Source organism: Eretmochelys imbricata, chromosome 14, assembly GCF_965152235.1.
Source record: "Eretmochelys imbricata isolate rEreImb1 chromosome 14, rEreImb1.hap1, whole genome shotgun sequence".
NCBI lineage: Eukaryota > Metazoa > Chordata > Testudines > Cheloniidae > Eretmochelys > Eretmochelys imbricata.
The window spans coordinates 54,310,678-54,332,033 of NC_135585.1; the positions used below are offsets into that span (position 1 = coordinate 54,310,678).

The 21,356-nt window shown below is 57.7% G+C and overlaps 1 protein-coding gene and 1 long non-coding RNA gene across 2 annotated transcripts in view; one reads left to right on the forward strand and one right to left on the reverse strand.

The window, feature by feature from the left end:
* The window catches only part of ABHD16A (abhydrolase domain containing 16A, phospholipase), a 536,419-nt gene that overhangs the window by 117,386 nt on the left and 397,677 nt on the right, over positions 1-21,356 (reverse strand). The window lies entirely within an intron of this gene.
* On the forward strand, positions 9,443-13,420 carry LOC144275087 (uncharacterized). The gene is made up of 4 exons (XR_013347982.1): positions 9,443-9,558; positions 10,831-10,957; positions 11,631-11,936; positions 12,512-13,420. It is a non-coding gene; the product is annotated as an uncharacterized LOC144275087 (long non-coding RNA).

Below are 21,356 nucleotides of genomic sequence, written 5' to 3' on the forward strand. Positions count from 1 at the left end.
TAGGACTGCGCAGGCAGCCCCCTGGGGGGAGATCAGCTGAGGCTGAAGCTGCCGGGTCATCCATTACCAGGGCCCCTCTGGCCCCAGACGGGAACGGGCTGCTTAGAAACAGCCGGTGCCTGAGTCAGAGCCGGGGAGAGAACCCAGGAGTCCCAGCCCCCCCCCCCCCCCCAACCACTAGCCCCTGCTCCCCTCCCAGAGCTGGGGAGAGAACCCAGGAGTCCCAGCTCCCAGCCCCCCGCTCCAATCACTGGACCCCACTCCCCTCCCAGAGCTGGAGAGAGAACCCAGGAGTCCTGGCTCCCAGCCCCCCCACTCTAACCACTAGCCCCCACTCCCTTCCCAGAGCTGGGGAGAGAACCCAGGAGTCCTGGTCCAACCCCAGGATCCAGGGAGACCAGCTGAGTCAGGGAACAGGACAGTTCCTGGGGGTCCCCTTCCCCTTGCGGGCCCCGTGAACTCATTGGCTGACAAGCTCTGGGCTCCCCTCCCCCCTGCGTGCCAGGGCAGGGACGCTTTAAGAGCCGGCTCCATGCCCGCTCAGCCGGCAGGATAATTTGTGCCTCGGAGGAATTCCTGCCCCATGACTAGGCCCCGCTCCCCCACGGATTATGGCGCCAAGGATATAGGAAAGGGAGTGGGGTCTAGTAGTTGGGGGGGGTGGGGGTGAGCCAGGACTCCTGGGTTCTCTGCCAGCTGTGGGAGGGGAGTGGGGTCTAGTGGTTAGAGCAGGGGGGGCTGGGAGCCAGGACTCCTGGGTTCTCTCCCAGCTCTGGGAGGGGAGTCTCGAGGGGCAGAGCAGTGTCTCGGCGGGGAACAGGTGGCTTGTCCCCCCTCAGTGAAGATTTGTGCCCACCGTCCCCAAAGAGCCAGCTGGGCGCTGGGGATCCCAGGCCCAGGCCGGGGCTGACTCATGGCCTGGGCAGGGATGTTTCTCCGCGGGGGTCATGGGAGCAAACGGGGCGGGAAATCAGACTTTCTCCGCGGGGGTCATGGGAGCAAACGGGGCGGGAAATCAGACTTGGCCTCCGCTGGATGGGCCCTGTGGTGGGGGTCGGGGGGTACCCAGGAGCCCCTGGGTCAGATCAGGTGGGGCAGGGAGTGGGGGGGCCTGGCTGGACCGGCCCATTTCCAGCTGCCAGTTCTGCAGGAGTAGAGTATCTACCTTCCCGCCCTCCCTCCAGCAGCCCCCCCCGGCCCCCCCGGGCATGGCAGCGGGGGGGGGGCTACCTGCCAGCCTCTTCCACGAGGGAATCGACAAGCAGCCCAAAGGCTCTGGCTCGAGGGTGACCCCTGGTGCCAGAGCAGGTAGCGCGGGCCACATTCCCCGGCTTAGTTTTTCAAAGCAAAATTACACTGTGTGGGTCAAACCCCAGACCCCCCTCCCCCACCTGCTGGGATCAGACCCCTGGGTCCATCCAGCCGGTATCCCCCCCTCCCCCACCTGCTGGGATCAGACCCCTGGGTCCATCCAGCCCGGTATCCCCCCTCCCCCACCTGCTGGGATCAGACCCCTGGGTCCATCCAGCCCGGTTCCCCCCTCCCCCACCTGCTGGGATCAGACCCCTGGGTCCATCCAGCCCCGTATCCCCCCCTCCCCCACCTGCTGGATCGGACCCCTGGGTCCATCCAGCCCGGTATCCCCCCTCCCCCACCTGCTGGGATCAGACCCCTGGGTCCATCCAGCCCGGTATCCCCCCTCCCCCACCTGCTGGGATCAGACCCCTGGGTCCATCCAGCCCGGTATCCCCCTCCGCCACCTGCTGGATCGGACCCCTGGGTCCATCCAGCCCCGTATCCCCCCTCCCCCACCTGCTGGGATCAGACCCCTGGGTCCATCAGCCCGGTATCCCCCCCTCCCCCACCTGCTGGGATCAGACCCCTGGGTCCATCCAGCCCGGTATCCCCCCTCCCCCACCTGCTGGGATCAGACCCCTGGGTCCATCCAGCCCGGTATCCCCCCCTCCCCACCTGCTGGATCAGACCCCTGGGTCATCCAGCCCCGTATCCCCCCTCCCCCACCTGCTGGGATCAGACCCCTGGGTCCATCCAGCCCCGTATCCCCCTCCCCCACCTGCTGGGATCAGACCCCTGGGTCCATCCAGCCCCGTATCCCCCCTCCCCCACCTGCTGGGATCAGACCCCTGGGTCCATCCAGCCCGGTATCCCCCCTCCCCACCTGCTGGGATCAGACCCCTGGGTCCATCAGCCCGGTATCCCCCTCCCCCACCTGCTGGGATCAGACCCCTGGGTCCATCCAGCCCGGTATCCCCCCCCGCTGTACCTGCTGCGATGAGACCCCTGGGTCCATCCGGCCCGGTATCCCCCCCTCCCCACCTGCTGGGATCCGACCCCTGGGTCCATCCAGCCCCGTATCCCCCCTCCCCCACCTGCTGGGATCCGACCCCTGGGTCCATCCAGCCCGGTATCCCCCCCTCCCCCACCTGCTGGGATCCGACCCCTGGGTCCATCCAGCCCGGTATCCCCGCTCCCCACCTGCTGGGATCCGACCCCTGGGTCCATCCAGCCCGGTATCCCCGCTCCCCCACCTGCTGGGATCAGACCCCTGGGTCCATCCAGCCCCGTATCCCCCCTCCCCCACCTGCTGGGATCAGACCCCTGGGTCCATCCAGCCCCGTATCCCCCTCCTCCACCTGCTGGGATCAGACCCCTGGGTCCATCCAGCCCGGTATCCCCCCCCCCCGTACCTGCTGCGATGAGACCCCTGGGTCCATCCGGCCCCGTATCCCCCCCTCCCCCACCTGCTGGGATCCGACCCCTGGGTCCATCCAGCCCGGTATCCCCCCCTCCCCACCTGCTGGGATCCGACCCCTGGGTCCATCCAGCCCGGTATCCCCCCTCCCCCACTTGCTGGGATCAGACCCCTGGGTCCATCCGACCCAGTATCCCCCCCCACCCCCACCTGCTGGGATCAGACCCCTGGTTCCATCCGGCCCGGTATCCCCCCCTCCCCCACCTGCTGGGATCAGACCCCTGGGTCCATCCGACCCAGTATCCCCCCCCACCCCCACCTGCTGGGATCAGACCCTGGTTCCATCCGGCCCGGTATCCCCCCCTCCCACCTGCTGGGATCAGACCCCTGGGTCCATCCAGCCCGGTATCCCCCCCTCCCCCACCTGCTGGGATCAGAACCCCGGGTCCATCCGACCCAGTATCCCCCCTCCCCCACCTGCTGCGATCAGACCCCTGGTTCATCCGGCCCGGTATCCCCCCTCCCCCACCTGCTGGGATCAGACCCCTGGGTCCATCCAGCCCGGTATCCCCCCCTCCCCCACCTGCTGGATCAGACCCCTGGTCCATCCAGCCCGGTATCCCCCCCTCCCCCACCTGCTGCGATCAGACCCCTGGGTCCATCCAGCCCGGTATCCCCCCCCACCCCCACCTGCTGGGATCCGACCCCTGGGTCCATCCAGCCCGGTATCCCCGCTCCCCCCACCTGCTGGATCCGACCCCTGGGTCCATCCAGCCCGGTATCCCCCCCTCCCCCACCTGCTGGGATCAGACCCCTGGGTCCATCAGCCCCGTATCCCCCCTCCCCCACCTGCTGGGATCAGACCCCTGGGTCCATCCAGCCCGGTATCCCCCCCCCCCGTACCTGCTGCGATGAGACCCTGGGTCATCCGGCCCGGTATCCCCCCCTCCCCCACCTGCTGGGATCCGACCCCTGGGTCCATCCAGCCCGGTATCCCCCCCTCCCCCACCTGCTGGGATCCGACCCCTGGGTCCATCCAGCCCGGTATCCCCCCCTCCCCCACTTGCTGGGATCAGACCCCTGGGTCATCCGACCAGTATCCCCCCCCCCACCCCACCTGCTGCGATCAGACCCCTGGTTCCATCCGGCCCGGTATCCCCCCTCCCCCACCTGCTGGGATCAGACCCCTGGGTCCATCGACCCAGTATCCCCCCCCCACCCCCACCTGCTGGGATCAGACCCCTGGTTCCATCCGGCCGGTATCCCCCCCTCCCCCACCTGCTGGGATCAGACCCTGGTCCATCCAGCCCGGTATCCCCCCCTCCCCCACCTGCTGGGATCAGACCCCTGGGTCCATCCGACCCAGTATCCCCCCTCCCCACCTGCTGCGATCAGACCCCTGGTTCCATCCGGCCCGGTATCCCCCTCCCCCACCTGCTGGGATCAGAACCCCTGGGTCCATCCAGCCCGGTATCCCCCCTCCCCCACCTGCTGGGATCAGGACCCCTGGGTCCATCCAGCCCGGTATCCCCCCTCCCCCACCTGCTGCGATCAGACCCCTGGGTCCATCAGCCCGGTATCCCCCCCCACCCCCACCTGCTGCGATCAGACCCCTGGTTCCATCAGCCCGGTATCCCCCCCCGTACCTGCTGCGATCAGACCCCTGGGTCCATCCGGCCCAGTATCCCCCACACACACCTGCTGGGATCAGACCCTTGGGTCCATCCGGCCCAGTATCTCCCGCCCCCCCGCGCCACCTGCTGCGATCAGATCCTGGGTCCATCCAGCCCGTATCCCGCCTCAGAGGGTAGCCAGCACTGATAGTTTTATGCTAAGGTCGAGAGCGCCCCTGATGCGGCTGGCCAGTCTGCAATCATGGAATCTATCCTTCCCACCTGCCCCCTCATCTATCCCTGCCCACCCCCACCAACCCTCTCTGTATCGTGGCGTTCACCCCTTCCAGCACATTCACACCCTTCCAGCGCGAGCCATATGCCCCCTTCCTTTTGACACTCCTTTTTGAGTCCACGGCCTCATGCGGCAATGAGTTCCACAGGCCACACACCAGTTATTACGTGCCAATGGCCAATCCGTGAGGGCAGGACAATGACAGGCGAGGCCTGGGCTGTTTCTTATTGGTCAGTCCAAGCTGAATTGGGCGGAGCTAGGGAAGGGCTTAGCTATGCTCATGCAGTTGAATTCAGCCGGTTATTAAAACGCTGTGGTTTATTATTCTCCTGTGTGTTATTGGACATTTTATACATACTCGATCTTATTTCGTGGATGACTTACATTAGTAATGCGTTGCTGAATGATACAATCCACTAATGTTGTAAGATACCACTGCTGGATGGTATTCCCCGTACCTGTTACTACCATGTATTTAATTACTACTAATTCATTTGCTGAGATCGACTGACGACGTGGGATTAACCGACATCCACAGCTGAGACGTACGATGTGAGAACTAGACATTATGGTATTTACACTGCACTCCACCATTTTTAACGTCTCGAGAGTCCATCTTATTACTAAGGGTTCATTAGTGTGCTGCCATTCATGGATGGAGGCCGCTGATGGAAACCAGGCTGTGAGAGGTAGGGAATGCATTCCTATTATAGCATTCCCATGATGACCTTACCCTATTTTCTACATTTGATGTTATTAATTTTATTATATTAAGAGCTTCTGAGGGGAACCATTATAGGACAACTAGGAATTATTATACCATTGCGTTTATGGTGAAAGGTACTAGTTTACGATGCTCTATTTAGAGGGCATCTTAGTAATAAGTGTGAATTATTTTCTTAATAAATTAGTATTAAGACCTACCGGTGAAAAACACTGCACGAATGCTAGATGTTGGGTATTATGAGCATTATTAGTCATTAGCATTCACACTCACTAATTATTTTTGCCTCCTATGAAAAATCTCTCCAATCTCAACCGCCTGGCCTCTGTGTGTGGGGTGGGGGGCTGAATTCAGCTCATGCCCCCATCCCTGTTAATAAACTAAATGTACCCCAGTGACCCTCACCCCCCAAAATACAGATCTAAGTGTGGCTGCAAAATCTCTCCCCCACCTGCCCCCAAAATTTGCCAAAGCAACCCCTTGTGCCCTGGGGGAAGGGGAAGAAAGAACTGAAGTCAGGTCACCTGGGGGAGTGAGAGCACAGTGTGTGAGACGCACTGGAGCCCCAGGCCCCCGTCACAGGGCAGGACCCCTGCTGTGTCCGGCGCTGTACAAAGACAGGATAAAAAGTCCCAGCGAGCCGCCAGTCCACGCCCCAGCCTCCAGTGCTCAGGAGCTACCGGGGAGCTCGTCTCTGCAGGCTGCGGGAGATGTGGAGACGGAAGAGCACAGTGCCCGGGAACCGCAAGGCGCTGTGGCCTGCTAGCTACGTGCCCCACGGTTCAGGGGTGAGTGGGGGTCTGATGGAAGCTGGAAGGGGAGCTGCTCTACGCCAGACTCCCAAGCCAGTCAGCAGAGAGTGGGGGGAGTGAGCACGAAGGGGCTCCCGGGTTGGGAGCGGGTCCTCGGGGATCTGTTACGTGGAGGGACACGGCAGCACCCAGGAGTTTCCAGGGCGCGCCCGGGGTTCAGAGAGGGACCGAGGGGAGCGGGGCGGTGGGTGGGTGAGAGCGAACGGCCACTAGATGGCAGCAGAGGATCAGAAGTGGGGGGGCTCTGAGTACAAAGTCTAGATCCCCACCTCTGCGTGTCCAGCCAGCCCCCCACACCCCTCCTTCTGCTCAGTCAGCCCCCCACTCCTCCTTCTGCCCAGCCAGTCCCCCCCACACCCCTCCCTCTGCCTGTCCAGCCAGCCAGCCCCCCACCCCTCCTTCCCTCCCTGCATCCAGCCCCCCACCCCTCCTTCTGCCCAGCCAGCCCCCCAACACCCCTCCCTCTGCCTGTCCAGCCAGCCAGCCCCCCACCCCTCCTTCCCTTGTTGCATCCAGCCCCCCAACCCTCCTTCTGCCCAGCCAGCCAGCCCCCCACCCCTCCTTCCCTCCCTGCATCCAGCCCCCCACCCCTCCTTCTGCCCATCTATCCAGCTCCTCACACACCCCATCCCTCCCCCCTGCCCAGCCCCCTACACCCCCTCTCCATCCACCCCCTCGGCCTCTCTCTATCCATTCTCCCCCCACCCCCACCCGGGCTAATAACTGGCCCAACACACGTCCCCGAATTGCGTGCTCAGAGGTAGAGAGGGGGGTAAGGGTCCCAGGAACCTGTCACCACGAATACAAAAGGGAAACGGAAATGCCAAATGAGCCCGAACGAAGAGGCCTCGGCTCTCACCCAAGGGCCGTGCTGAGATCACGCCCCTAAGCGGTGGCATCGTCTCCCCCCACGGTGTCCTTTTCCACCCCTCTTCTCTTTCCACTCGTCTCTCCCCCCTTTTGCCTCCTGTCCAAGGAGCGTCTGGTGCAGCCGGCCACGCCTGCACCCTGCTGAGAGCCTGCGTGCAGAGAAGCAACGGAAGCAATGCTCTAAGCAGCCCAACATGGGACGAGTTTGCCAGGTCTCGGCACGGCTGCTCAGACCATGTCCTAGGCCCGCGTTTCTCCAGCCGCCGGGTCGCAAGCGAGAGTCAAAACATAAGAGAACATAAGAACGGCCATGCTGGGTCACACCAAAGGTCCTTCCAGCCCAGCATTCGGTCTCCGACAGTGGCCAATGCCAGGTGCCCCAGAGGGAATGAACATAACAGGGAATCATCAAGTGACCCACCCCCTGTCACCCATTCCCAGCGTCTGGCAAACAGAGGCTAGGGACACCCTCCCTGCCCAGCCTGGCTAATAGTCATCGATGAACATATCCTCCATCTAGTTCTTTTTTGAACCTTGTTATAGTTTTGGCCTTCACAACATCCTCTGGCAAGGAGTTCCACTGGTTGACTGTGCATTGTATGAAGAAATACTGCCTTCTGTTGGTTTTAAACCTGCTGCCTATTCATTTCATTGGGTGACCCCTACTTCTCGTGTGATGAGAAGAAGTAAATAACACTTCCTGATTTACTTTCTCCACACCAGTCATGATTTCATAGACCTCACTCATATCCCCCCTTAGTCGTCTCTTTTCCAAGCTGAAAAGTCCCAGTCTTATTAATCTCTCCTCATACGGCAGCCCCTAATCACACCCCTAATCAGTTGTGTTGCCCTTTTCTGAACCTTTTCCAATTCCGAGACAGAGACAGAAGTTGCGTTTCGGAGGGCTGTTGTTCTCTCTCTCCTCGTGCGTGCGTCTGGCTTGGTTCGTCTGCTAGAAAACGGGCCCGGCCTTTCCCAGCAGCAGCAGGAACAGCCCCAGCCCTGGTCACCTTCTTCTGTGTTCCCCAAGGGCAGTCACGCCCTCCCCCGAACCCCAACACTGCAGAACAGGGGGGCTTTCCAGCTCCAACCTCCCCCGGCGAGTTCCGGGGAACAAAACCCGGTGGGTAACAGGACAGCCTCATTTGGTGCTGCACATTGCCAAGGCTTGAACCGTTTTCCCTTCTTCTCTGGAGCGTCGACAAGAAGTTAACAAAAATGCCAGGTGTTTGCCATCGCGCCGAGACGGCGAAAGTCTCTGCTACCAACCCCCGAAGCTTGTCCGGCACCGGATCGGCAGGAGTTCAGTTACGGGGGCATTTCTGAGCCCCCTATATTCCATCTAAAATACATACAACAAACCTTTTCTATCCAGCTATCTTCCATCCCTCTCTCCATCCCCACATATTGCCCCCCCTTCCCATCCACTCCTCCCACACTCCTTCCTATCGCCCTCCCTTCCCCTCCATCCATCGCCCCCACACATCCCCAACTTCCCCCATCCATCCCCCTCACACCCCTTCCCATCCATTCATCGCTCCCACACACCCCCTTCCCACCCATCCCTGCCCCACACATCCCCACCTTCCCACCCATCCATCCTCCCACACCTTCCCATCACCCCCACCTTCCCACCCATCTGTTCCCCCCACTCCCCTTCCCATCACCCCCACCTTCCCACCCATCCATCCCCCCACACACACCCCTTCCCACCCATCCGTCCCCCACACACCTCTTCCCATCGCCCCCTTTCCCACCCATCCCTGCCCCACACATCCCCACCTTCCCACGCATCCATTCCCCCCACACCTTCCCATCACCGCCACCTTCCCACCCATCTGTTCCCCCCACACCCCTTCTCATCACCCCCACCTTCCCACCCATCCATCCCCCCCACACCCCTTCCCACCCATCCCTGCCCCACACATCCCCACCTTCCCACGCATCCATCCCTGCCCCACACATCCCCACCTTCCCCTCCATCCATCCCCCACCCCCCAGTCTAATATCCATCCGCCCGCCCCTCTCCCCCTGCCCTGGTCCCCAGCGGGCTGCTCTCTCTATGGGGTGTCACGTCCCATTGCATTTCCCCACTTCCCACGCACCGACCAGCCCAGCTCCTGCCAGAGCCCGGGGCAGGGGGGGCGGAGCCCCTCCAGCCGCGGGTCCCCCAATCACAGCCTGCCCCCTCCTGCCGACCAATCAGGAGGCCGGGGCAGCCAGCCAATGGGAGGAGAAGGTCCTGCCTGCTGTTGGCGCTCGCGCCCTCCCGGCATGCTGGGCGGCGCGGACCGCCATGGAGCCGGCTCGTGGGGCGCCCCGGCGGGGGGCCGGGAGGATCCGCCGGCATCCTGGCCCCGGGCAGGGGGCCCCGGCTCGGGCGGGGGCGGACCTGGCAGCGGGGAGCCGGGGGACGGGGACGGGGACGGGAGCGGGGTGGGAGCTAGATTCGGATTGTGCTAGGCGCTGCACAGGCGCACAACGAGGCGACCCCCCGCCCTGGCCGGCGCCGGGACTCGTCCTGGTTCCAGGTGAGCGCTCCCGCCCCGAGTCAGGGCTCCAGGCAGAGGGTCCCAGTGCGGATAAGTGTGTGTGTTGTGTGTTGTGCAGTGCACGAGGCGGGGGGGGGGGGCGGAGATAAGGCCCTGTCCCCAGCCTCCGGTCTTGCACGCACGTGGCTGGCTGTGTGTGGTGTGAACAGGGGTGCAGGTTTGTGTCAGATTGCGCTGCGTACAAAGACAGTGCTGGGTGGGGGTGGTGAACGCACAACTGCACACACCCACACAGGCAGCTGGGTCGCACTTTGCTGGCAGACTAGGTAAGGTCTCCTCAGCGACGTGTGTTGCGGGTGGGCCTGGTTCAGCCATTCAGATGAAGGGGTGTGTTGACTCCCCACAATTGTGCGTTTTAGCGCAACCAGGGCGGAGAAATCCCTGCAGGGCCGGGGGGTCAGGGTTGCGGTGGTGCGTAGAGGTGCGAGGCTAGGATTGTGTGTGGGGCTGTCAGATCCGCATGGGGCTGTGGTTAGGGGTGAGTGGGTTGTGTTGGCAGGGGCGGAGAAGTGTGCGTGTCCTTGGGCTTAGGGATGGGTTTGTGCGTATGCAGGTGTGTTGTGCGGCTGCCGTATGTATGGTATGTCTGATTGTGTATTGCGCATCCATACGTGGACATGTCTCTGGTTGTATATATGAATGGCTGCAGGTTACGGCTGTGAGGTGTTGTGTACACACGTCTGTATTTGTGGGCGCTGTGTCCGTGGTCGTGTGCTGTGGGTCGGGACCCCTGTGTCGCTGTAGTTGGTGGTGGGTTGTGCAGGAGGGTGAGGGGATGTGTGTGAGCAGTGGGGTTGTGGGCGCGGATCAGGGTGTTGTCTCTGGGCTGGGGCTGTGTGCAGATGTTTACAGACAGGGGTGTGTGTGAGTGTGAGTGAGGCCATCTGGGTAAGTGCTCCTGGTTGTGTGTGTGTGAAAGAGAGAGACACACCGGGACAGGGATGCCCCATGGGGTGTGCTCTGGGATAAGCCCCTCTCACCTCAACCCGCCCGCACTGTCCCATGTGCTCACTGGGGGCCAAAGGGCAGTGACGGGGTCCCCGAGGGCTGGGGGTCCCCGCGGGCTGGGGGTGCCTCTGGTATACATTACCCCCCCCAGCTCTGCCGGTGCCCCCCGACCCACAGCCCCCTGCTAGCCCAGCCCTGGGCTTCTCCGCCCCCCCCCCCATCCCCCCCGCAGCTCCTCTCTGTAATTAACCATAGAGAAACTAATCACTTTTCTCACACACACCCCCCATCCGGTTCCCCCAGGATCCCGCCCCGGAGCCGGGACCCAGCGATCTCCCGCTCATCCAGCCGAGGGGCCGGCCGGAGACACCTGCCATCGCCAGCGGCCGGCTCCACACGGGTCTATACCCCAAGGCAGTGGGGTCTAGTGGTGAGAACGGGGCGGGGGGGGGCTGGGAGCCAGGACTCCTGGGTTCTCTCCCTGGCTCTGGGAGGGGAGTCAGGGTACAGGCAGGGGTGCGCCAGGACTCCTGGGTTCCGTTTTCACCCAGTGTCCTTGAACGTTCTGACTTCCGGTGGCTGGGAATTGCGGGCCGCCTGTCTCTCACCGAGGTGAGGGTGACCAAAGGGTTAATCCCCAGCTTTCCCGTGGCATGCTGGGAGTTGTAGTTCTCAGGGAGTGAGACTGAGGGGTTTCTCATTCAGTTCCACCCCCCTGCGGCGCTGGGGTCCCCTTCCCTGTCCTCCTTGGATCCCTTTCCCTATCCTGGTCTCTGATCCCCTAGGGGCGAGCGGCCTGCACTGCCCTCCCGGACACCTGGGTCCCATCTCGGTCTCCATGCCCCGGGGGATGGGGCAGGAACCCATGCAGGAGCCTCCCACAAAGGCGTGCTCATACTCTGCACCGTGTGGGCACGTAAGAACCGGAGGCAAAGCACTGAAAGTAACGAGTGACGGGACAGCTGCTTCCTGTGTTGGTCCTGTATCTTCACTTCCTACACTTCCCCTGCAAGGCCCGGCTGGCTCAGGGGGTGGGGAATTGGGGCATGGGGCCTCGCCCTATTTGTACCCCTTTTATTCAGCATGTCTCCCCTTTTCTGCAGCAGGCTCGCTGACGTCTCTGCAGGGTGCCCTCGGCAAGGAGTTCCCATGATGACGAGGCACTGCGTTCCAGGGAAAGCGATTCCTCGCGCCAAACCTGCATGGTGCCAGCCTGCTTCGCAAGGGGTGGGGGCGGGGGTCACTCACCCTGCTGCTGAAATGCAGCCACCTCTGGGGTGGAACGCAGCGGAGAGGACGTTGCCGCAGACCCTGCTGCATGGGTGTTGAACTCCCAGGAAGCAGACGGCGCAGTAGGAATACGAGAGCAGCATTGGTCGCCGGTTCACAGCGGCGAGCAACTTTGTCTGGTATGTTAAACCAAGGCAAGGGGTAGCTAAAACTTTGTGACCTTGAAATGCATGCTGCTCCGGACTGGGGTGGGGCAGGGGATGCTGCCGCGGTCGCGCACGGTGCCCTCCCATGAAGGCGTGCCTGGACCCCCCGTGTTCGGGTGCGTAAGAACCGGAGGCAGATGAACCGGAATGAAGAGTTACCGACGGGGTAGCCGCAGTCGGAGCGGTTCAGGTGTCTTTATTCCAACACATCCAGGACTGGGGACTGGCCGGCTCAGGAGGGTGGGGAAATGGGGCATGGGCCCTTTCCCCTCTAGGGGGCACTGGCTCGGACCCCCAGGCAGGGGACTGGCTGGCTCGGGGGAATGGAATCTGTTCAGTAACACTTAGGGCACCCCTGCCCGCGCTGCTTACCGGGGATCCGATCCTTCCCAGCCCCCATAGCAGAGCAAAGTTGCTGCCTCTGGGGCTCCTCCCGGGCACCCCCATAACGCTGTTGCATCCAGCCCCCCTCCACCAGGGCAAAGCCAGGGGTCTGCAGGGCTCTTTCCCCCCCCCCCCGCCACTAACACACCTGCCTTCTCTCCTAGGCTCTCTGGACCCAGCTGGCAAGAGCCTAGGGAGACCCGGAGGCCAGCTGCAGTTCTGCCACCAGGAGCCGGAGACAGCCAGGAACGAATGGCTGGGGGGGGGAAGGTGCAATAAAAGCCCTGACCACTGGGTGGTGCCCTCATTCTGTGCACAGGTCAGCTCCCCCTGCCCACCCCCGCCCAGCCCAATTCCCCCCATATACACAGTCAACCCCCCTCCACGCAGGTCTCCGTTACAGCCACATTCCTCTCAAACCCCTCCTCATGTATGGGGGACCAGTAGGGCCCTCTGCCTCAGTTTCCCCTCTAAAATGGGGATAATGTCTCTACCCTCCCTAGTAAAGTGCTGTGAGAGCTGATGAAGGGCACTGGATCGGAGTGTGGGATCCTCCCCGCAATCTCCTGTCCACACAGACCCTTCACGGGGGACAGGACCGTGTTGATCAGTGCAGCATTGGGCGCCTTCCTAGCCCTGGCCACCTAGTCCTGTGCCCACCTGAGCCCCTGCCTGGCCTCACCCAGGCTACTCTGCAGTGCCCCCAGCACCGCCGGGCATTCCCCACAGGCTCCTGGTCCCAGCCCAGCTGTACATCCAGCCGGCTCAGTTTCTTCTCCTTCCCTTCGCCCCCCTCCAGGTGGTTGGCGCCTCCCTCCTGCTGGCTACAACCTGTACCCCAGCTGCCATCTCCTGGGCATGGGGGTGGGCCTAGATCTCCCCACAGGGGGCCAGAGTAGCCACTGGGCCAGTTGTAACAAGAGCAATGTTATAGTGGGTATGGCAACACCCATTGTTTCATGTTCTCTGTGTCTATAGATCTTCTTACTGTATTTTCCACTGCATATATCTGATGAAGTGGGTTTTAGCCCACAAAAGTTTATGCCCAAATAAATTCGTTAGTCTCTAAGGTGCCACAAGTACTCCTCAGTTTTTTTTTTTGCTGAACATTGAAGCTGTCGATCCAAGCTGGGCTGTATTGGGTGCAATATGGGACATGGCAAGAGGAGACAGGGCCAGCTGCGCCCATTCTCCTTTTATCCCATTCTCTCAAGGCCGAGGACTTCATGGTCACCCCTCTGTAAGATCAAGCTGGAGGTTTATTGCTTCTTCCATGGAAACTGGTGGTGTTTGAGGCTCATGGGAACTCACTCCCATGTTTACAAAGCTCTGACACGTGAACCGGGCACTCCCGCAGGTGTGTTAATTTCTTGCCAGGAATCAACATGAATGGATTCAGTGGTTAATGATTGCTGAGCCTTTTGGAGAAAGCGCTAGGCAAGATTAACTGGTTACAGTGAGTGAAAGTGGGAGTCAGGACACCTGAGTTCTGTTCCCAGCTCTGGGAAAAAAGTGGGGTCCAGCGGGTTAGATCAGGGGAAACTGTTAAGATGGGAGGCTGTATCCTGGAAAGCCGTGACGCTCTAAAGAAGCCAACCGAGCATGAATTCCCAATGCAGTGCTGTGGCTAAGAGCCCTGATGCAAAAGCAGGGGAATCCCGGAGTAGGGGGGTGGTGTTACCTCTGTATAGGACATTAGACCGGCCATTACTGGATACGGTGTCCTGGTCTGGTATCTGCCTTTCAAAAGGGACATTTGATAAATTGGAAAGAGTTAAGAGAAGAGCCGGAAAAGGTCTGGAAAACCTGTCATACAGAGAGAAACCAAAGGAGTTTAATCTCTTTCGCTCATGGAGGAGAAGGTTAATAGGTGATCTATTAGTACCTACGCAGGGAGATGTCTGATAGCAGAGCACAAAGGCTGAACGAGATCCAAGGGCTGGAGACTGAAGCTAGACAAATTCAGCTTAGAAATAAGTTGAACATTTGCAGGGTAATTAAGAGTGGGAACAATTTCCCTAGGGAGGTGATGGGAAGTTGCTGGATTTGAACACAGGCTGAGATTCTCTGGCCTGGGCCAGGCGGGAGGTCAGAGGAGATGACCGTTCCGATCCCTTGCGAACTTAAACAAGAATGAATTCAGGAATCCTGGCTGCACCCTCCACCCTCCCACCCAGTGCCTTTCACCGCCAACCAGATGACCGTGTGATGGGACGTGGAGAGAGCAGGGAAGGGGGGCGGGAAGTGTGAATATGCCAAGTCATCTCATAGGACTCGGGTTGCAAGCACATAATTTTCGCTGCTTCTTCAAGCAGCTCTGCGTATTCCCACGTGTGGGTAGTTTGCCCGTGCCGTGCTGAATAACTTCACAGGTGGGAGTGGAGTCCAAATCCAGGTCGGATTGTAACCCTGCTCTCTCACATTTTGGCATCCATTCCAGAAGCAAGATCCAGCTTGTGACGGCGAGTCCCTGTGTGCCCTTAGGTCCGTGTAGCAGCCTTGCAAATTTTCCTACTAGCAAGTTTCAGTGAAGCACAAGATGTTGCTTACATCACTCTCGTCAAATGAGACCACACAACCGGCAGCGCTAACGTGTAACGCTGCCCCTCGCTTCGTTTAACCCACCTAGAAATAGTCTGCATAGGCACATTATGACCCTGCTAATTTTAAGCATAAGAAAAAACGTCTAGATGACATCCCCAAACTTGTAGCTGTATCTAAGTAGCAAGCAAGAGCTGCCTAGCATCTAAAGACTCCTCTTTATTACATGACCTTTCGGAAGGAAAGCCTGTAATTTCATTGTCTGATTGCTATGGAACTCAGACGCTATTTTACTGGTAAAAACTTGGGATCGGGTCCAAGAGCCACCTTATCTCGGTGAACCTTCATAAACGGCGGGTCAGCCATTGCCACACACAATCCCCTAACTTTCAGCTGACCTAATCGCACTAAGGAACACTGCTTTAGTTAATGCATAAATAAGATAAAGAACAAGCCACCGTGGATTCAAAGGGTGATCACATATATCTAGATAAACATGAAACCGGATCTCTTAGAGGATACATGTTAAATAACCCCTCCATAAACCTTGTAACAGTAGCATGTACAAACAGGGCTATGCCGTCAACCAAAACAAGGTAAGCCGAAATAGCAGCCGGCTGAACTTTTACAGGAGAATTAGACAATCCTGCAGACTTTAAGTATATTAAATATTCCAAAATACAGGCTATGGAAGCTGCCATTGGAGAGTTAGATTTTTCCTCATCCAAGCAACTAACGTGGGCCATTTTAACTAGTGAACAGATTTTTAGAATTAAGCAGAACATTCTGAACACAGGAAGGCCATGACCGGGCAAGACTGCCAAAGTCAGATGACCCAAGATATCTGATAAAGCAACTGCAGATCTGGATGCAAAATCCTGCTTTGTTGCTGTGACAAAATATCTGGAGAGACAAGGTTGGGGAGGTGATATCTTTTACGGGACCAACTGCTGTGGGTGAAAGAGACAAGCTTTCAAGCCACACAGAGGAACATGCGTGTACCGTCCATGGGACGGCTGAAGCAGGTCTGCGTACCACAGCTGTCTCGGCCAAGTTGAAACAATCAATATAATTTTAGCCTTGTCCTGACAAATCTTCTTTACCACTTTCTGAATCAATGGAAGTGGGGGACAAGCATACCTCAGGTCTTTTCCTCACTGTAGAAGGAGCATCTACATTGACGGTCCAACCCAGCTCTTGAACAGAAGAGAGGACACTTTTTGTTGATTTCCGTTACAAACAGGTCTACACGGGGTTGACCCCCCCCCCCCCGGGAATATCTGTCTTGAACTACCTGATCCTTCAGTGACCACTCATGAATTTGAGAATTGTCCCTGCTGAAATGATCTGCCAGCACATGGGTTTCCCCTGCTAAATGCAGGATCCACCGGGTAGATCCCATGAAGAATGCACCAATCCCATAAACCTGCCCACTTCAGCACACAACTGGAGTGAGCGAGCTCTGCCTTGTTTGTGCCCGTGATGAGTAGCAGGTGAATTGTCCATTACCACCTTCCCTTGTGCCTGACAGAGGAACGCTCTGAGACCCAAACAAGTGGCCCTTAATTCCAGCACATTGTTGTGTGTTTTCTTGCAAAGCCCAGTGACCCTAGATCGTACACTGAACAAAATGAGTTTCTGTCCAGCGTAGGAAGTGTCTTGCGTTATCATCACTGATGGCAAAGGCGGATTGAACAGAACACGCCTGAGAACACTTGACCTGTTCTTCCACCATCTCAGGGAACCCAGAACATCCTGAGTGACGGTGATGTACATATGAGGGCTGTCCTGACTGGGTGTGTAAACGCAAGACATCCAATCCTGGGTGGGCTGCATTTGTGAAATCACTTCTAGTTTTAACCTGTCCGTCGGAAGAAAAACCCTCCCTGTACTGAGTCCAGTATGGAACCTAGCAAGGGAATTCTCTGAGTTGGGCAGAGATTTGACTTCTTGACCCCGATCTGACAAGTGGAATAACAGAACCTCATGTATAAGCTGCTTTCAGCAGCTAATCATCCAAATATGAGAAACAGAAATACCTGGCTACCATGGAAAGGCACTCTGGTGCTGTTAGCAGGCTGACCAGGAACACCTTGTATTGGAAATAGCCCCCTGCCATCGTGACATACAGTGTTCCTATGACTATGCTGGACAGCAATATGAAAGTATGCATCCTTTAAATGGAGAGTGGTGAAGCAATCCACACCTGTACATGAGGAATATATACAGGCGAGGGGTCCTAAACTGGGATTTTTGAATGTACCTGTTCAAATTTGTTAAACCTAAAATTGGACATACGCCCGCCCCTTTTTTTTTCTGTATCAGAAAATATCTTGAATAAAACTCCTAACCCCAAAATGTTAGGCTATCTCCTAGAGCGCTCCTACTTGGAGCAACTTGTTAACTTCCACAAATAAAATCACCTTGTGGGAAGGGTCCCTGAAAAGAGAAGGGTAGAGGGAATTGGAAGGGGACAGTTTTTCAAACTGAATAGCATAGCCCTTTTCTATCATTTCTACTATCCAAACATCCAAGGTAATCGACCTCCACTTGTGGATAAATTGGGCTAGCCCGTCTCCAAATAGCAAAGGACTGATCCTTGCTGATTGGTCCATGTCTCTTGATTCTCACATCAAATCTGAGGCCTGGGGTTAGCTGAAGATGAAGAAGAGGGAGCTGGTTGTTTCATCTACACCTGACAGACCTCTTCTTATCCCGAGTCTGAAATGACAATGGAGGTTGCTAATGCCTCTGGCTACAGGAAGAATAAGACGACGAGGACTGTGGGAAATACTCTGTCTGGTACCTAAAATATGGAGTGGGAGGTCGCTCCGTGGTGGAGGGCTACAGACCCAGAGAGCGAGTAGTAGATCTAGTTTCCTTCAGTTTTTACAAGAGCTTGTCTGTCTTGGTACCGAAAAGACCATTCCCTTCAAAGGGGAGGACTTCTACCTTAACGTCAGTGACCACAGCCGAGGAAGATGACTGGAGTCAAATGGGCCTCCTCAAAGAGGCTGCTAATGGCAGAGCTTTGGCTGAAGAGTCTGGAGCATCGAATGATGCCAAGCAGGCGGGCTTTGCCCCATTCTGTCAGAAGAGCACTGGACAGTTTTCCTTTTTCCTCTGGCAGTTCTTGCACAAAACATGCCATTTCCCACCCCACCCCCCACAGGTGGATATGGTAGAGTGCCATCACGGCCTGGAAGTTAGCCACTCTAATTCCCAGAGAAGAGGACAAGAACACCTTTCTCCCGAGTGCGTCCATCTTCCTGTCCTCTCTATCCACAGGGGTGGAGTGACCTCGCCCAGATCTGAGCTGTTACTGGCTGCAGCCACACCAGCGAATTTGGTACAGGATGGGTGTGGAAATGAGAGAAGCTTTCCCGTGGAACCGGATACTGTTTTTCCGCTTTCTTAGAAAGGGGCCGACAGGAAGCAGGCTTAGCAGGAACCAACTTCCTATTCATGGAGGTAGCTCCAAGAATGTCCAGTGCCAGATGGGAGGTTTCCTCCACAGCTACCGAAGGTGAGTTTGATGTGGCCACCATGTGATCCGCAAGGGCCCAGAACTCCAGAGCACCCTCAGACGGGGAGGATGCTGAAGTCACACCTCCATGCTCATAAGTCGACAAATCCAGGTCCTGTTCAAAAAGGAGAGCCATCTCTTCCTCTTCTTCGGAAAGTGTCTCAGGTACCTTGGTCTGACCCACCCACAGATCCAGGGGAACCAGACTCGAGGATTGTTCGGGCACCGGATCCTCAACAGAGCAAACTTCACCTCTCCATCAATGAGAAACAAAATCCCCACGCCTCAGAGTGCATGGAGCTGAGAAGCTGGGCAAGAGAGATGAATATTCAGTTCTCAGGGTTGACACAGGATCTGAAATAAATGCCCCTTTGTGGATAGGTTTGGCGCGTTACACTTCAGTTATGAATTTTGGGAGTCTGGCACTTCTTTAATATTTGTCTAGCAGAATGTGAGGGGACCCTCTTTCCTTCTCTCTCTCCCCCAACCATGCCATAAACCAGAACACTGCCCCCTCCTGTGATCTCGATATGCCACGGACGGTCTTTGCAACTAGATCTACCCACCTCCGACCCCACCTATCGCCCTTCAGGCTTGGACAGCCAAACCTCATATGGTGACTGGGCTGTCTGAGGAGGCAGGACCTGTAACTTAGTCTGGAAACTCTTTGGGGCAGGACCATCTCTCCGTGCTGTGTTTGTACAGCGCCTAGCACACTGGGGTCCTGGTCTGTGACTGGGGCCCCATTAATGCTACTGCATTACAAGTAATTAAATAATGTTATGCGTTTCTGGGTCCAATCACCAGCTCTGAGAGGGGAGTCTAGTGGGTAAGAATGGCGGGGGCGGTACACAACACACAATCACAGCCATAACCTACAGCTCTGGCAGGAAAGTCTAGTGGGTAAGAATGGCGGGGCGGGGAGCGAGACTGGAAATCAGGAATTCCGGATTTCATTCCTGGTTCTAGAAGGGGAGTAGGATCTAGTGGGTTAGAGCCGGGGGGAGGCAAGGAGTCAGGACTCCTGGGTTCTATCCCCAGCTGTGGGAGAAGAAGCGGGGGCTCTAGTGGGCTAGAGTGGGGGTGAGGGCGTGGAAGCCAGGACGCCCGAATTCTACCGCCAGCTCAGAGAGAAGAGCATGAAGAAAGGGGGTGCTGAATACTGGTTTCTGGGGCACCAGGTCACTTATCCAGCAGGGATGCAGAAGGAAATGGCAGTTTGCAAGATGGGGCAATGCTGGGTCAATGTCACTGGCCTGACGTCCTGGTGAGTTTCACTAGCTCAGCCGGCTGCCTGAGGAAAGGGGCGGAAAGAGTCACAGACCCAGAGCAGGACCGGTGGTGTTTGCCAAGCTGCCTGGGAGAGGCCCTGCGAAGAGGGCCATATGGCCAGCCTGGGGAAATACGGAGTCACACCCAGGATGTAACTCTAATCGCTGGGGCTATGAGCAGCAGCTGTTCGTCCCTGGAACCATATGGGCGAGGAAGGACTGTCAGGGGTGGGGTGTGCGTGTGTAAAACTAGAAATGGGGAAGTCTCGTCTAGAGATCAGTACTGACAGCACAAAAGAAGGGTTTGGGGCTCAGGACTCCTGGGTTCCGTGAAGGAGAATCCTGTACCCTGTTGGAACTGCATTTTAGGGTGGCAGGAAGGAACCACCCCAGCTGGAATTCACCCAGGGAGGTGGACGGTTCGCACCCATGCGCTGGACAGGTGATCAAAGGTGTTTCCCTACCTGTAAGGTCACTGGATGCTGGGATTTCATGCAGAGATGCTAACCCACCAGTAGACTGTGCTCTCGCTCAACAGAGCCCTGTATAAATACCTCCACGACGTGGCACTGGGTTCAGTTACCAAAGGGACGAGGTTCGCTGTGAACAGAAAGGTAAGAGCGGGGGGAAGTTATCTGAAAGTCTTTAGGGTGGGGACTTGTCTTTTTGTTCTGTGTATGTACAGCGCCTCCCACAAGGGGTCCTGGTCTCGAACTGGGCACCACGTAATGCAAATGAATAAATAACAATATTTCAGTGCACTTTTGTGGTGGGGACATGGAGAGTTTAGGGGAAAGACTAATGCATGGAGGCACTGTGCAGAGCGAGCTGGGGCAGAAAGAGACCAGAATCTATGGACCATGGGTCCGATCCAGGGCAGCAGAGATGGGGGCAGATACCAGGCTAGCTGGGCCCACTGCTCCAATCCAGGGCAGCAGGGGTTGGAGGATACAGGACTGGTGGGTTCATAGCAGGCTATCGGTGGTCTGATCTGGGGCAGGAATGCCGCAAGAACAGTTGTCCAGACAGACCAGTGGCTTGATTCGGGATGATGAATTCAATTGTCAGATTCGCATCTCAGTTATAATACTGTAAACCCAGAGCAGGTCCACCGAAGTCAGTGGGGTCACTCTGGTCTCTAAGATGGCCCTGACTTCATTGGTGACAGTGGGGTCACTCCAGATTTAGACCGGAGCACTGAGATCAGAATCTCACCTTGACTCCGTTGACCCCACTGGGGTCCCTCTGGGTTTACATCAGAGTCACTGAGACCCCATTGACTTCGGGGGAGCTACACGGATTCCCAATAGCTGGAGAGCTAGTTTTCGGAAGTGCTGAACACCCACAGCGGCTCTGCACCTCCTGGTTTTCCAACACTTGATTTGTGGCATTAAAACACCCAGATGCAGGAAGCACACAACGATCATAAGGAACTAATTCCCGTTGCAATACTTTTCTGTGTGGGAATTCAGACTTAGCTGTGGAGAGGCGGCCAGTGCTGCATGATGCATGGGTCGGGTGGTCTGCGAACCAAGGGGGAGAAAAGAAATTCTGTGGCTCTGTCTCTTGTCCATGGTACTGAAAGTTCTTTCCTTCGTGCAGATCGCATGTCCCCTGTCTCTGGCTCGCTCAGCATGGCTTTTTTGACCTATGACCAACAACGTATGATCG